Source organism: Sinohyriopsis cumingii, chromosome 14, assembly GCF_028554795.1.
Source record: "Sinohyriopsis cumingii isolate HCF-2022 chromosome 14, ASM2855479v2, whole genome shotgun sequence".
NCBI classification, from domain to species: Eukaryota; Metazoa; Mollusca; class Bivalvia; order Unionida; family Unionidae; genus Sinohyriopsis; species Sinohyriopsis cumingii.
Genome location: NC_142974.1, coordinates 2,002,488 through 2,020,014, shown reverse-complemented (window position 1 = coordinate 2,020,014; position 17,527 = coordinate 2,002,488). Strand labels below are relative to the sequence as shown.

Genomic DNA, 17,527 nt, shown 5'->3' with positions numbered 1-17,527 from the left:
GAAGCATTAATTATCAGAACCTTATATATACAGAAGCATTAATTATCAGAACCTTATATAGACAGGAACATTAATTATCAGAATTTACACAGACAGAAGCATTAATTATCAGAACCTTATATAGACAGGAACATTAATTATCAAAACCTTATACAGACTTGAACATTAATTATCAGAACCTTATATAGATTTGAACATTAATTATCAGAACCTTGTAAAGAAAGGAACATTAATTATCAGAACCTTATGCAGACAGGAACATTAATTATCAGAACGTTATACAGACAGAAACATTAATTATCAGAACCTTATACAGAAAGGAACATTAATTATCAGAACCTTATATAGACTTGAACATTAATTGTCAGAACCTTATTTAGATTTGAACATTAATTAACAAAACCTTATAAAGATAGGAGCATTAATTATCAGAACCTTATATAGACTTGAACATTAATTATCAGAACCTTATATAGACAGGAACATTAATTATCAAAACCTTATACAGACTTGAACATTAATTATCAGAACCTTATATAGATTTGAACATTAATTATCAGAACCTTATAAAGAAAGGAACATTAATTATCAGAACCTTATACAGACAGAAACATTAATTATCAGAACCTTATACAGAAAGGAACATTAATTATCAGAACCTTATGTAGACTTGAACATTAATTGTCAGAACCTTATTTAGATTTGAACATTAATTAACAAAACCATATAAAGATAGGAGCATTAATTATCAGAACCTTATATAGACTTGAACATTAATTATCAGAACCTTATATAGACAGGAACATTAATTACCAGAACGTTATGCAGACAGGAACATTAATTATCAAAACCTTGTAAAGAAAGGAACATTAATTATCAGAACCTTATATAGACAGGAACATTAATTATCAAAACCTTATACAGACTTGAACATTAATTATCAGAACCTCATATTTGTTTTGAACATTAATTATCAGAACCTTGTAAAGAAAGGAACATTAATTATCAGAACCTTATGCAGACAGGAACATTAATTATCAGAACGTTATACAGACAGAAACATTAATTATCAGAACCTTATACAGAAAGGAACATTAATTATCAGAAACTTATACAGACAGGAACATAAATTGTCAGAACCTTGTAAAGAAAGGAACATTAATTATCAGAAGCTTATACAGACAGGAACATTAATTATCAGAACCTTATATAGACTTGAACATTAATTGTCAGAACCTTATTTAGATTTGAACATTAATTAACAAAACCTTATAAAGATAGGAGCATGAATTATCAGAACCTTATATAGACTTGAACATTAATTATCAGAACCTTATACAGACAGGAACATTAATTGTCAGAACCTTGTAAAGAAAGGAACATTAATTATCAGAACGTTATACAGACAGAAACATTAATTATCAGAACCTTATACAGAAAGGAACATTAATTATCAGAAGCTTATACAGACAGGAACATAAATTGTCAGAACCTTGTAAAGAAAGGAACATTAGTTATCAGAACCTTATACAGACAGGAACATTAATTATCAGAACGTTACACAGACAGGAACATTAATTACCAGAACGTTATGCAGACAGGAACGTTAATTATCAGAACCTTATAAAGACAGGAACATTAATTATCAGAACGGTACACAGACAGGAACATTAATTACCAGAACCTTATACAGACAGGAACATTAATTACCAGAACCTTATACAGACAGGAACATTAATTACCAGAACGTTATGCAGACAGGAACATTAATTATCAGAACCTTATAAAGACAGGAACATTAATTATCAGAACGTTACACAGACAGGAACATTAATTACCAGAACGTTATGCAGACAGGAACGTTAATTATCAGAACCTTATAAAGACAGGAACATTAATTATCAGAACGTTATACAGACAGGAACATTAATTACCAGAACCTTATACAGAAAGGAACATTAATTATCAGAACCTTATATAGACTTGAACATTAATTATCAGAACCTTATATAGACTTGAACATTAATTATCAGAACCTTATACAGACAGGAACATTAATTATCAGAACTTTACACAGACAGGAACATTAATTACCAGAACCTTATACAGACAGGAACATTAATTATCAGAACCTTATACAGACAGGAACATTAATTATCAGAACCTTATACAGACAGGAACATTAATTATCAGAACTTTACACAGACAGGAACATTAATTACCAGAACCTTATACAGACAGGAACATTAATTATCAGAACCTTATATAGATTTGAACATTAATTATCAGAAGCTTATAAAGACAGGAACATTAATTATCAGAACCTTATATAGACAGGAACATTAATTATCAGAACCTTATATAGACTTGAACATTAATTATCAGAACCTTATATAGACTTGAATATTAATTATCAGAACCTTATAAAGATAGGAACATTAATTATCAGAACCTTATATAGACTTGAACATTAATTTTCATAACCTTATAGAGACAGAAACATTAATTATCACAACCTTATATAGACAGAACCTTATATAGACAGAACCATTAATTATCAGAGCCTTATAGAGACAGGAACATTAATTATCAGAACCTTATATAGACTTGAAGATCAATTATCAGAACCTTATAAAGGTAGGAACAATAATTAGCAGAACCTTTTATAGACAGAAACATTAATTATCAGAACCTTCTACAGACAAAAACATTAATTATCAGAACCTTATATAGACAGAAACATTAATTATCAGAACCTTCTACACACAGAAATATTAATTATCAGAACCTTATATAGACGGAACATTAATTATCAGAACCGTATACAGACAGGAACATTAATTATCAGAACGTTGCACAGACAGGAACATTAATTACCAGAACCTTATACAGACAGGAACATTAATTATGAGAACCTTATAAAGACAGGAACATTAACTATCAGAACATTATAAGGACAGGGACATTAATTATCAGCACCTAACATAGACTTGAACATTAATTATCAGAACCTTATATAGACTTGAACATTAATTATCAGAACCTTATATAGACTTGAACATTAATTATCAAAACATTATATAGACTTGAACATTCATTATCAGAACATTATAAAGACTTGAACATTAATTTTCAAAACCTAACATTGACTTTAACTATTATAATTATCAGAACCTTATACATACAGAAGCATTAATTATCAGAACTTTAGATAGACAGGAACATTAATTATCAGAACCGTATAAAGACCGGAACATGAATTATCAGAACATTAGAAAGGCTTGAACATTAATTATCAGAACCTTATATAAACTTGACGATTAATTATCAGAACCTAATATAGCCTTGAGCATTAATTATCAGAACCTTCTACAGACAGATACATTAATTATCAGAATCTTATAAAGATAGGAATATTAATTATCAGAACCTATAATGACAGGAACATTAATTATCAGAACCTTATAAAGATAGGAACAATAATTAGCAGTACCTTCTACATACAGAAACATTAATTATCAGAACCTTATATAGATAGAAACATTAATTATCAGAACCTTCTACATACAGAAACAATAATTATCAGAACCTTATATAGACAGGAACATTAATTATCAGAACCTTATAAAGACAGGAACATTAATTATGAGAACCTTATAAAGATAGGAACGTTAATTATCAGAACGTTATAATTACAGAAACATTAATTATCAGAACCTTATATAAACAGGAACATTAAGTATCAGAACATTATACAGACAGGAACATTAATTATCAGAACCTAATATGGACTTGAACATTAATTATCAGAACCTTATATAGACTTGAACATTACTTATCAGAACCTTGTACAGACAGAAACATTAATTATCGGAAGCTTATATAGACACGAACATTAATTATCAGAACCTAATATAGACTTGAACATTAATTATCAGAACCTTATACAGACAGAAACATTACTTATCAGAACTTTATATAAAAACCTTAGACATGATACTATGAACAGTATTTGGATGTAAATTCATCTCCAATATTTTCTGAGTTCAAAAGACTATGAGTTTTGTCCCTTAGAAAACTTCAATTACAATTTTCTTACGTACAACGATGAACAAGAGTTGGTTATTTAAATGTGTCTTATGCAAATGCCCATTATCTTAAACTAAAGCCCGCAATCATGAATAAAAGTTAAAGAGACAATATAGGTTTGCAGAACACTTCTGCTCATAATAAAAAATAAAGATTTAAACATTCAAGTTTTTATTGACTCAAATGCACATTTGATACCATAATAACTACAATTACATTGAAACATTTCTTATGAATGATACAAGATTTACATAAAGCAGTGTAGTAGTTCTGTATACGTGAAAGGTCATCTGAAATCAGTTATCTTTTCCCTTGAAGTGCCTAATGTCAATGTTGCATTTCTCCAGCATCAAACGCAATCTCAATAATCTCTGATATTTCTTTTTCAGTTCGTTAATTAATGTAAGGGGAGGGGTGTGTGATTACTGAATACAACAATCGGAGAAGGATCTGAACTAACATACATTCCAAAGTGAGGACAAGCCAATATTAAAGCCCAACATTACTTCTCGATTTGTTTAATGATTTCGTTGCTGCTTATTTAATTTCGCTTTAAAACAATTGATCCACACCAGTTTTGGTTTCTTGAATCAACACCAATATTTGCATCACTTGTATCAACATATATTTTGAATGATAGACTGAAACTTGAAGCTGAAAAAATTAATGTACTTCTAGGTATGGTTTTTAGTTTATCGAAAGCTTCCTGATATTTGTTTGATCACTGAATCTTGGACTTCTTATGCAACGATTGGTCAGGGATTCAGATATGATGGAAATTTTCCAAAAATGTCAGATAATATCCAGCTATACCAAAATATCGCATCAATTCCTTCTTACTGATAAACACAGGGAGTTCAGAATCACCGTAAGTTGTCGGCTGGCGTCGACTTGTACAGCAACCTTCTGTTCCCTCTTTTCTTCGCTGTTCGTTCAGGTGTGGATTCTTTAATCCGCCATGGATCCGTATTATCTTAATGTAGAATTCTTCTATTCCACGTTAGGACGTTCCAACGTTCTGACTTAGAAGCTCTAACGTGCTGACGTGGAAGTTATTTTCCTGATTTATACATTAAGAGCGCTAAATATCTATTCGATCTAGCCTTCCGAATGAATATCTCTCTCTCTCTCGTTAACTTCAGAGTTTGCCATATAGTATTTTAAAAACGACACTAACTGCTAATAGGATTTGAGATCACAACCAGATGTATTTGCCTAGAAACACAACCTGACTGTAGTAAAGGGGAACTAAATTATTTCTCCAAAGGATCTGTCACCACTGATTGATCTACATGTATAGCATAGTCTATTCTTGCTTGATAATCAGATACGTTTTAATCACTATATCTACTAAATGTTAGCATCTAACATGCGGCTGACAATAAATAGTCACATAGTTTCCATTGTTGCAGGAAGGCTAATACAACCGATTCAGAGGTTAAGAGATTCACATTTTAATTATACAAGTTAATTAAACAGATTTGCTTCTTGTCTTAAGTACATTATTTATTAACTAACTAATCAATAAACATCATAAAATATACTTGTAATAATTTTATAGTACGCATGATTCATATAACATAAAATCAAACACATTCAATTATCTTGTGCTTTGTAGATTCGCTTCCTTTCCACTTTCGCAGAGCCATTCCTTTATTCTTTTGTTCCGTATTACTAAATAATTTAGAACTGGAGATTTTTACGTCGAAGTAATTCTTACTATCCTTGGAGACAGAACTCTTAGCCTGTTGCATTACTTAGACGGACTAATGCTGCGGTTTAGGATGTTTAAAAAACAAGAAAGTTGTCTGAGAATCCCACATCCAATTTTACTTTACAGAGATAGAAATTCTGCATTCTCTTAATAAAGCAATCTCTGCAAAGTTTCAACTTATGACAAATATTCAGCAAGTACAAGCGCTGTTTCTGCAACTTTTCAACCCGTGACCACTCATATAAAGCAAACTGTTTATATGCCTCTTAACCAGTTTGCCCGACACGGTTATCAAACGGCTAATTAAGAATCAATTATGCGTACATCATGCACATTTATGTACCGTATTCTTACACATGTCATAGATTTATATCCATGCCAAATCTGATACATTTACTCAATATTGCTCTTCCACCTGAACATTACAGACATCTGCAAAATTCATACTGTTACACATAGGAACAACAATATGATAACTCAATGGTTACTCGTCACCAGCTGGTATGTAAGATGGCCTACATTTTAACATAACAACCCCGTTTTCCCACATATAGCGACTGTGACTAGTGAGGCTTCAGTTTCGCAAATATCCCTGTGAAACAAAAATGAGATCTCAGGATTTGGTTTAAGTTTGACAATAAATTATTTTATTTTGCTACCCTAATTAGAATAGATAAAAAGAGTTAGGAATAGACCATCCCTATGATGAATTCCTCAATCAATTATTGAGTGATCAATAATGGGAGCAAAAGGGGACTTCATCACAAGACTTGCCAATAAATGTGTCAGCTAAAGAATGTGAAGAGGACCATCTGCTCCACGAAAAAGAACACTTTCACTAGAAGAAGACTTCACGGATAAAAGTGAAGTATATGATATTAATAGACTCTGAGAAGCTCCTGTGTTCATTAACATTTTAACAGATGTAAGTTGTGAAGGAGTACCAATAAGTGATAAAGAACCTTTCGACTTGAATGGTTCATAATTATCCATATGAAACTCTTACTGGGGCTTGTCTGACTCAACCAATGTATTGCTTTCAAGACAAAACCGTGACCTTGTTCTTTTTGAAATAAGATCATCTGTCCTTATACTGTAGTTTATTTTTTCAACCTGTAGCAATCAGAAATAATGTGCCAATTTTTCTTAGGATGAGTGCACGTAGAAAGTTTGATTCCTAAGAGTTGTTCCAGATTGAGATTCGGAAGTACTCGTATAAGCCGGAGATGCTGTTTGCCTAAAAACTGCTGAGAGGAAAATGTATTGACAAACTAAACGTTCTGAGCCAAAGAAATGTTCATCAGCTGTTTGAGCAGAATTTTCTAAAGTTTACACTTTCTACTTATCAAGTTAGGTCTTGACATGAATATGGACTCATTTCCTGAAAGAAACTATTTTATTTTGGTTCTTGCTTATTTAATGAGGCCTTTACTTTAGAAATATCAAATGTACTTAATGTTTATCGTCATTTTTCAAAAAGTGAAGAATCATTTGAAACTCAGAAAAGCTTGTGCTACATGGATCACCCATTTGTTTAAGCAGATCAAAACTAGACTCGGTTAAATCGCGAAACGATTACTCTCCAAATCGTAAACGAATGAACAGAACGTTTGAATGAGATTGTAGTAGGTAATGAAACACGGATTTAGAATTTTTAACCTGACATAAGAGAAAATATTAAATTTAGCATTAAAAAACGAGTAAAACCACATTTAGATCGATAGTTTTAACTCTCATTATTATAATTTGTTTGTTGCTTGCCGTTTCAATATATTTATTTACGTTAACACTTTAACATATCACTTTTTGTGAATCGATTGGTCTAACGTTTCTGTGGAAACGTTATAAACAGTCTGTCAAATCCATTTTATATCGCGTCAACTACTCCGATAGACCTAACCGAAGTAAACATTTTTACAACACACAGGAATTTCCAGCGAAGATCCATCGTTGAAGAATGGTGTCGTGCGCATCAATGATCTGTTTGTTTGGAACAACTTAATCTTTGTCAATGCTCGTCAAAGCTCGAAATTATAAAGCTTGCTTTATACATTTCATATTAAATTATTCTGTTTATGCAATCTTGCAAAATATCTAGAGATAGAGACAGACTGAGGTGAAGCAAATCTGTATGCCAAGTAACACAACACGCAGGAAACTCATCGAAGGAGGTCAGAAGGGTGTTCTCTTGCATAGGCTGGATGCAATTCTGTGTTCTAATATATTACTGGAGTGATGTTGTGGTGTAGGAATTGTGAACCACGATGTAGTTTTAGGCAATACATGTCAGCTATACCTATTACGAAAATAACTACTTTTACTGGAAAACAAAATATAAGCACAACACGTAAATAAAGTGATTTTATGCCGTAGTCGCTTCGACTGCAAGTAAAACATAAAATGAATTTTCTGAAAAACGCAGATCACGTCAAGCATAAAAAGGCATTACTATTTTTGACCAATTCCAAGAGGACGACTATAGTGACGAAGATGATGGTATTAAGGCAATCAAATAGGATGAGAGGGAAGATGTGACGATAATGAGTACTGATTGTTATTAAGAACATTAATAAGACATCGTTTAGTTAATTTTAATGAGAGATAGAGAGAGAGATTTAATGAAGAGAATGATGAATACAAGGAGGCAGACCTCAAGATATATAGATGTAGGATGTATTGCATCTTATAAACCGAGCTTCTTTCAGATAGAGAGAAATACAAAAACTAAAACAAACCAACTCATTTCTTCCATTCGCATATAATCACAATAAATCAGCGTAGTTTGACAAAATGCCCGTCGTTATTATCCATCAATTTTACATACAACATTCAAGTGAAACTTTTTGCATTAAATGTTTCTTGAGACAAATGCCTCTTTTACCACAATACTATAGTAGGATTCCTTAGAGTGAGATAGGTATTGCTTCTCGCGTTCGTGACTAATTAAATGTCTAGCATTATGGTCAGTTAATGTCAAATCTATAAAATCTAAATTTACTATATACAAAACCAAATGTTTTATAATAGTTCAACGCACAATTGGTTCATGTTTGTTTGTTAAAAAAAAGGGATATTTACTAGTAAAAATACTATACTCAGTGAGTTTAAAGTGTTGTAATTCTGTCTTAAAATGATTACATGAATATGGGTTGGGTTTCCAATTGTCCATACCTATTGGCGGTAATTAGATATTCGAAAGAATTCATCATACTATATTTTGACTATTTTTGTACATATTAATGAAAGAGGGCTTTCATTCTATAAATAAACAAGTGTATTTACTACATCAAGTTTCTTATTGCATCACTGTTAAAAATATATTCTTCGAACCTGTGTGTGATTTATGTACTTGGAACCTCGTCAAGGCCGAAGGCATTCAGAGAGGAATTGCATCTGCATTCCAACGTGCCTGGAATTTGATAGCAAGCGCCACCCGAATCGCTACATTTGCCTCTTATATCTCCCCTGTCTATACAACGGCTGAACCGGTAGAAGCACTGCAATCCATGTGTTACGTTCAAAATGATGTATAGCGTCACGAACATGAGACATACAGCCATGAAAATCGACCTCATCTTGAGTAGAATCTGAAATAGATGTTTTGAATTGAGTTTTATCTTTCTTCAACGCCATCGTATAAAACCGTGCTAAAAATCACCTAGTCTGATAATCGCCTCACTAATGTGGCTAGAAGTTTAAACGCCCTAAATTTTCATTTTATATTCTTTCAATTTTAGTACCAAGATTGTACTGGTTAAGTCCCTTCTCACAGTGTCATCTGTTTTATATTTAGCTTTCTTATGTTCTGCTAACCAAGACATAATGTTACATATAAATCATGTACAGAAATAGCTAGCGATTGCAGTTGAAAGGCTTGCTTTGAAAGTCAGACATATCCATAATTAACTCTGGTATCCACTTCACTTTCAAACTGGTACAGCTGTCATATCCATAATCACCTTTGTCATCCACTTCACTCTCAGACAGGTATACATACTGATGGTAATGTACCTTATCACCGTGAAACCTGACTGATTCTAATAATAGCGCAAGATCGAAAATGTCTCTTAAAGAAAGGGACATGTTAAATAAAAGAAGATATTAAAGATAATTGTTAAAATGACATTATCATGAAGTGAAGAAGGATGCAAAAACTAAACATGGTCAATTTACTTTCCGTGAATGACCTGATGACCTTACTGCCGAAGGTTTATTATTGTTTTGTTGATGCCTGTGCCGGAAATCGTCACTGTCCTAATCCAAAGGGGATTCAATTTGTATCGTCTTCAAATTGGTATCAATAACTTGATCAGATAAGTACCCACAATAATGTATGTGAGTTTGATGTTTGACGTTGGAAGCTGTCACTCTCAGGGAAACCAAGCTCTCGGCACTCAATACCGATTCATCTGGATATTATTAGCGTACAAAAATAAATGTCGTGTAATGTACACATATTTGAAAACTGTCTTGGAATGCATAACGAAGACATTGACGTGGTGGTATTCAGCGTGCTAGCTGTTTCCGGTGTACAGAAAGAGTCGATCCTATCTGACGGCTCACTAGATATTGAAAAAACAAGGACAGCATCAGCTACACCATCCTGTGTGCATACATTTCAGCCTCGGCACTGCTATCAAATCGGGAAAGTTGTTCTTTTTAACAGTAGGTCGTTTTACTTTTTACTTAACGTCGTCACAATTCTCGGTATCAGACTGCAAAACATACGAGTTTTGTGTGTCGGAATGCCATTTTACTTCATAGTACCTTGATGACATATTGTGGGATGACGTTTTTTTTTTTTTACTTTAACTACTCGATCGAGCTCAGTCTTTTGTTATTCTGGGCACATGTCTTCGAAGTTTGGTCAGGAACTGAATATTTGCCTTTACTTTGATATAGTTTATTTTCAAACTTTTCCTGCCGTAAAATAGAGAGCTTCTGCCTTCTCCAATTTTCCACAGATGATCTCAGTATGGTGAGTCGCGTACATGCATGTAGTCGTTCTCTAAGTACGGTGAGCCGCGTGCATGCATCTAGTTTTTCTTTCAGTACGGTGGGCTGCGTGCATGCCTGTAGTCCTTCTCTCAGTACGGTGAACCGCGTGCATTGATGTAGTCTTTCTCTCAGTACGGTAAGCCGTGTGTATGCATGTAGTCTTTCTCTCAGTACGGTGAACTGCGTGCATGCATTTAGTATGTATCTCAGTACGGTGAGCCGTGTGCATGCCTGCAGTCTTTTTCTCAGTACAGTTAGCTGCGTGCATGCATGTAGTCTTTGTCTCAGTACAGTGAGCCGCGTGCATGCATGTAGTCTTTTTCTCAGTACAGTCAGCCGTGTGCATTCCTGCAGTATTGTTTCTCAGTACAGTGAGCCGTGTGCATCATGTAGTCTTTCTATCAGTACAGTGAGCCGTGTGCATGCATGCTATGTAGTGCTGGCCAGCCCACTGGTTGCTGGGCTTTGCACTCGACAGTTTCTAAAATTAAATTTATATATGTTCTAGTAAACTATTAAATATCATATTATATTATTCATCAATATTACATGTCTTAAATAACCAAAGATAATTCTAGCAGAATTTTAAAAATATATTGTGTCTTCTGGTATCCACTCTCATGCGCTTTTGCACCGCTCCTTCCTACCATAACTTTCTATCCCACATTACTTTTGTTTTCAGCCACTAAAACAAACTCAAGCATCCCAAGAATATACCTACATCATTCAAATTTATACCTACATCATTCAAATTTAAGAACTCAGAAGCAAACAACGTGAATATCAAATTAAATTGAGTCATTGTTCAACAGCGCGAACGTTCCGAACAATGTTACAACCTCAGATACAATTTCCCCAATTTAAATTTTATTCTAAAGATTTAAAGTTGAAAGTCATCTCTAATATTGCACAGATCTCCTGTGAATTTGGTATATTGCAAAGGGTTTAATTATATCGACAGCAATATTAATTTTAAAGACTTATGAACATACAGGTATGAAGCAGGTGTAGATGGCGATCGACATATCTTGCAAACTTCTGAGAGAATTACAAACGTAATGTGAAGTTGTTTACATTTGCAACATGTACAGTGGAGAGAATGTTGGTTGGTATGCCTGTATGTTACTCTCATGTATTTTGGCCGATATTTCTTTGAATATTGTACTTGTGGAAATTGTTCGAAGTCAATGGACACACTAGCCGAAATGGCTGTTCCTTTGTGCTCTAAAAAATCCGCATGAATTGGTGTGAGGTACACTGTCTTTAGTATTTACTCAAATAGGGAAACAGATTTTGCCAGACAAGACAATACCACCTTTAGTATTTACTCAAACAGGGAAACAGATTTTGCCAGACAAGACAATACCACCTTTAGTATTTACTCAAACAGGGAAACAGATTTTGCCAGACAAGACAATACCACCTTCTGAAAGTGAAGTGAATGCACTACCAAATAAGTATCGACTTACCTTTGAAATCCTGGAAGTGAAAATGACTAATCGGATCCAGTCGTGTTTGATCGTTGTGTTAGGATGGAATTTGTCATACTCAGAATTAATTCAGAAATAAAATACTCTTTAAATAATAGAGTGTATTATTTTGGTATTTTAGATTAAAATCAGTAAAATATGTTTCTGCTAAATGATTGTGGTATTAGTCTGAAATATTGAATTTTAGATTCTTTAGCTATCGTGAATTTATGCGATATTTAATTATCTTTATTTTATTCTAGAAATCAGACGCTATATAAATGTATGATCTGGGAAAGTGAAGGAATATCGTAGTTTTATGCGTATCTCTTATGTCCGTATTTGAAGTGTATCTAGACTGATATTTGAATGTAATTTTTTTCTGTTGAGTATTTCAAAAAAAATAGTCCGTTTCGTCAAAAATCAAAAATAAGCTTGTCTCATTACAGCGATCTCTGTATCGTTCTCACATCGCTATTCCACAAGATGTTGCCGTATCTATATCGTTATAAGTGACACCTTCTTTAAGAGAGCCTGAACTCTCTCTCTCTCTCACTCTCTCTCTCTCTCTCTCTCTCTCTCCTTCTGGCCATGGAATTTAGCATTGCTAAGAGTTTATGAGAACTCTATCGTAAAAGTTGTACAAAGAACGTTTAAAAATACCTAAGCTATACAATTTATATTTTAAATAGCCAGAATAACAAGTGAGCAAATCTAGGGTAATTCCTTTTCTTCAAGAATCAAACTCTATGCAACATACGAACCTCTAGAGCTTGACCATTCTCGTAAGTGAAAATGGCGATGGTAATTATGACTTCTAATGACAAAGGTGACCTCGATGAGGCAGGAAATTCTGATTTGATTTCGGAAAAGAAAGTACCTAGCATGCTTATAATTATAATTGTTCCTTTAGTTACTGGAATACATTTCCTCTTTAAAGAGATCCAAACAGATATGTTATTGACATCCAAAGAAACAATAAACATTGGTCATTACTGTCAGAGAAGAAATGAACAGATTGCGACTAAAAGAACAATTATAGGCAAAGTTAATTCCTATATGTGGGAACATTAAATAAAGATCAACATTTCATGTAAGAAAGGGCACAAACGAACCTCCACTTTCTCTGAAAGTATATGTAATGTAAACATCAATGAACAATCCTCATCAGGCTGCAATTATTGATTGTATTACCGACATGGTTGAGTTAATAGCTGTCTTGAGGTACCTTATTGAGTGTGTTACTGACATGGTTGAGTTAATTCCTCTCTTTAGGTATCTCATGGATTGTATTACCGACATGGCTGAGTTAAATGCTGTCTTCAGGTACCTTATTGATTGTGTTACTGACATGGTTGAGTTAATTGCTATCTTTAGGTACCTTATTGATTGTGTTAGTGACATGGTTGAATCGATTGCTGTCTTCACTTACCTTATGGATTGTGTTACTGACATGGTTGAGTCTATTGCGGTCTTCACGTACCTTATGGTTTGTGTTGCTGACATGATTTAGTTAATTGCTGTCTTCAGGTACCTTATGGATTGTGTTAGTGACATGGCTGAGTTAAGTGCTGCCTTTAGGTACCTTATTCATTCTGTTACTGATATGGTTGAATTAACTTCTGTTTTCAGGTACCTTATTGACTGTGTTACTGACATGGTTGAGTTAACTGCTGTCTTTATGTACCTCATGGATTGTGTTACTGACATGGATGAGTTAACTGATGTCTTTATGTACCTCATGGATTGTGTTACTGACATGGATGAGTTAACCGCAGTCTTTAGGTACCTCATGAATTGTATTACTGACATGCGTGAGTTAAATGCTGTCTTTAGATACCTCATGGATTGTATTACTGACATGGTTGAGTTAACCGCTGTCTTTAGGTACCTCTTGCATTTAATTACTGACATAGTTGAGGTAACTGCTGTATTTAGGTACCTCATGGCTTGTATTACTGACATGGTTGAGTTAATTACTGTCTTAGGGTACCTCATGGATCATATTACTGACATGGTTGAGTTAACTGCTGTCTTCAGATACCTTATTGATTCTGTTAATGACATGGTTGAGTTAACTGCTGTATTTAGGTACCTTATGGATTGTGTTAGTGACATGGTTGAGTTAACTGCTGTCTTTAGGTACCTCATCGGTTTTGTTAGTGACATGGTTGAGTTAACTGCTGTCTTTAGGTACCTTATGGATTGTATTACTGACATGGTTAACTGCTGTTTTTAGGTACCTCGTGAGTTTTATTACTGACATGGTTGAGTTAACCCCTGTCTTTAGGTGTCTCATGGAATGTATTACTGACATAATTGAGTTAACCGCTGTCTTTAGGTACCTCATGGATTGAATTACTGACTTGGTTGAGTTTACCGCTGTCTTTAGGTACCTCATGGATATACTTACTGACATGGTTGAGGTAACTGCTGTATTTAGGTACCTCATGGATTTATTACTGACATAGTTGAGTTAATTACTGTCTTTGGGTACCTCATGGATTCTATTACTGACATGGTTGAGTTAACTGCTGTCTTCAGGTACCTTTTTGATTGTGTTAGTGACATGGTTGAGTTAACTGCTGTCTTTGGGTACCTTATGGATTGTATTACTGACATGGTTGAGTTAACTGCTGTCTTCAGGTACCTTACTGATTGTGTTAGTGACATGGTTGAGTTAACTGCTGTCTTTAGGTACTTCATCGGTTTTGCTAGTGACATGGTTGAGTTACCCGCTGTTTTTAGGTACCTCATGGATTGTATTACTGACATGGTTGAGGTAAGTGCTGTCTTTAGGTACATCATGGCCTGAATTACTGACATGGTTGAGTTAACTGCTGTCTTTGGGTACCTCATGGTTTGTATTACTGACATGGTTGAATTAACTGCTATCTTCATGTACCTTATTGATCGTGTTACTGGCATGATTGAGTCAACGGCTGTCTTTAGGTAACTCACGGATTGTGTTAGTGACATGGTTAAGTTAGATACTGTCTTTATGTACCTCATGGATTGTATTACTGACATGGTTAACTGTTGTCTTTAGGTGCATTATGGTTTGTATTACTGACATGGTTGAGTTAACCGCTGTATTTAGGTACCTCATGGATTTTATTACTGACATGATTGATTTAACTGCTGTTTTTAGGTACCTCATGGATTGTATTTATGACATGGTTGAGTTAACCGCTGTCTTTAATTACCACATGAATTGTATTACTGACATGGTTGAGGTATCTGCTATCTTTTGGTACCTCATTGATTGTGTTAGTGACACGGTTGAGTTAACTGCTGTCTTTAGTCTATATGTACTTCATGGGTTGTATTACTGACATGGTTGAGTTAATTGCTGTGTTGGGGTACCTCATGGGTTGTATTACTGACATGTTGAGATAATTGCTGTCTTTGTGTACCTCATGGGTTGTATTACTGACATGGTTGAGTTAATTGCTGTCTTTAGGTACCTCATGGATTGTATTACTGACACGGTTGAGTTAACTGCTGTCGGTAGGTACCTCACGGATAATATTAGTGACACGGTTGAGCTAATTGTTGTCTTTAGGTACCTTATGGATTGTACTAATGATATGGTTGAGTCAGTTGCTGTCTATGGGTACCTTATGGATTGTATTACTGATATGGTTGAGTTAATTGCTGTCTTTAGCTACCTCATGGATTGTATTACTGACACGGATGAGTTAATTGCTGTCGGTAGGTACCTCATGGATTGTGTTACTGACACGGCTGAGTTAATTGCTGTTGGTAGGTGCCTTATGGATTGTATTAATTACACGGTTAAGTTAATTGCTCTCTTTAGGTATCTTATTGATTGTATTACTGATATCGTTGAGGCAATTGCTGTCTTTAGGTAAATATTGTGTTCATTGCTGATAAAATGATGTTTCAGAAGAAGAAGATGATGATGATAATGATAATGATGATGATGATGGTCGCGGCGATTATGATCATGCTGAATCTAGTTGTTGTAGTGGTGGCTGATGTGGTGGTGGTAGTTGCCGCGGGGCTGGAATTGATTTGCCGATAGGTTTCTCATATTCTAAGATGAAATATTTAATTTCCGACTCATAAAGAAACATAACTGGTATTTTCTATTGTATTTTCTTAAACTGTGTATATTTCTTTTCCAATTTAATTTATCTGGGCGCGGCGTGTGTAAAAACAAATCTTAAACAAACGTTCCATTAGACAGTTTCCTGATCTGATTCTAATTAACCATCTGAATGTCACCTAACTCATATATATTCATATCTTTACCACTGCCAACATTTCAGTTCATTTTATTCATTGAATTGTTCATGAAGCACTGCATTAGTTAAGTTACAACGATATGGAGAGAGAGAGAGAGAGAGAGAGAGAGAGAGAGAGAGAGAGGGAGAGAGAGAGGGGGGGAGAGGGAGAGAGAGAGAGGAAGAGAGAGGGAGAGAGAGGGGGGGAGAGGGAGAGAGAGAGAGGGAGAGAGAGAGAGAGGGAGAGAGATAGAGAGATTACCGGAGAAGTAGTTATCAGACGAAATGTCGGTAATGTAAACTCTGCACTGGACTACTATTCCAAAGCTTGTGACATAACCAATTCTTGTTTTGCGTCTGGTGCACTTGGATTAGATAAGACCGTCACATGTATATCAAACTTGCCACCTGGTTGTTCCCAGTATTTCCTCCCGTCGGCAATAGAGACGCCTATGTAATGTGTGTGTGTGTGTGTGTGTGTGTGTGTGTGTTGTAGGACATATAAATTATTATATGCCATTTTCTACGGTTACATATACAAGCTGATTTGAACTTTGACTTTCACACAATTTTTGTGAGGCCCTGGTTATAATGTTTTTCAAGCATCATTTGATTACTTGTTTACCAGCTCAAATTACATAGGTCATTGATCGGTTAGTTGGAAATAGCGTTAATGTGTGATCGTCACCATAGTCGTGATTTGTGAAGGTTAAAGGCATTGGTAAATAGAGTCTGTTATGTTACCTTCATTCATGCATATATTTCAAAAATAATTTGTATGCAAAACATATTTTAAGTTGAAAAGGACTGTATGTACCACCCATAGGCACCACCATAGCCATCATCATCATTGGCACAATCATGATTTTAATCGGCATCATTATTATAAAACATACTATTAGCAGTAGTAGTAGTAGTCGTCGTTGGTGGTGGCAGTTGTTCGCTTGTGATATGTTGGTGTAGTTGTAGATGAATCTTGTGTAGTTGGTGTCTATTGTCGCTTAATT

General features: G+C 34.4%; 1 long non-coding RNA gene across 1 annotated transcript; it reads right to left on the bottom strand.

Moving 5' to 3' along the window:
* Window positions 1-8,542: 8,542 nt before the first annotated feature.
* On the bottom strand, window positions 8,543-17,002 carry LOC149783089 (uncharacterized). Its single transcript, XR_016413989.1, has 2 exons — window positions 16,783-17,002; window positions 8,543-9,390 (listed from the first exon to the last, which is right to left on the bottom strand). It is a non-coding gene; the product is annotated as an uncharacterized LOC149783089 (long non-coding RNA).
* Window positions 17,003-17,527: the final 525 nt, after the last annotated feature.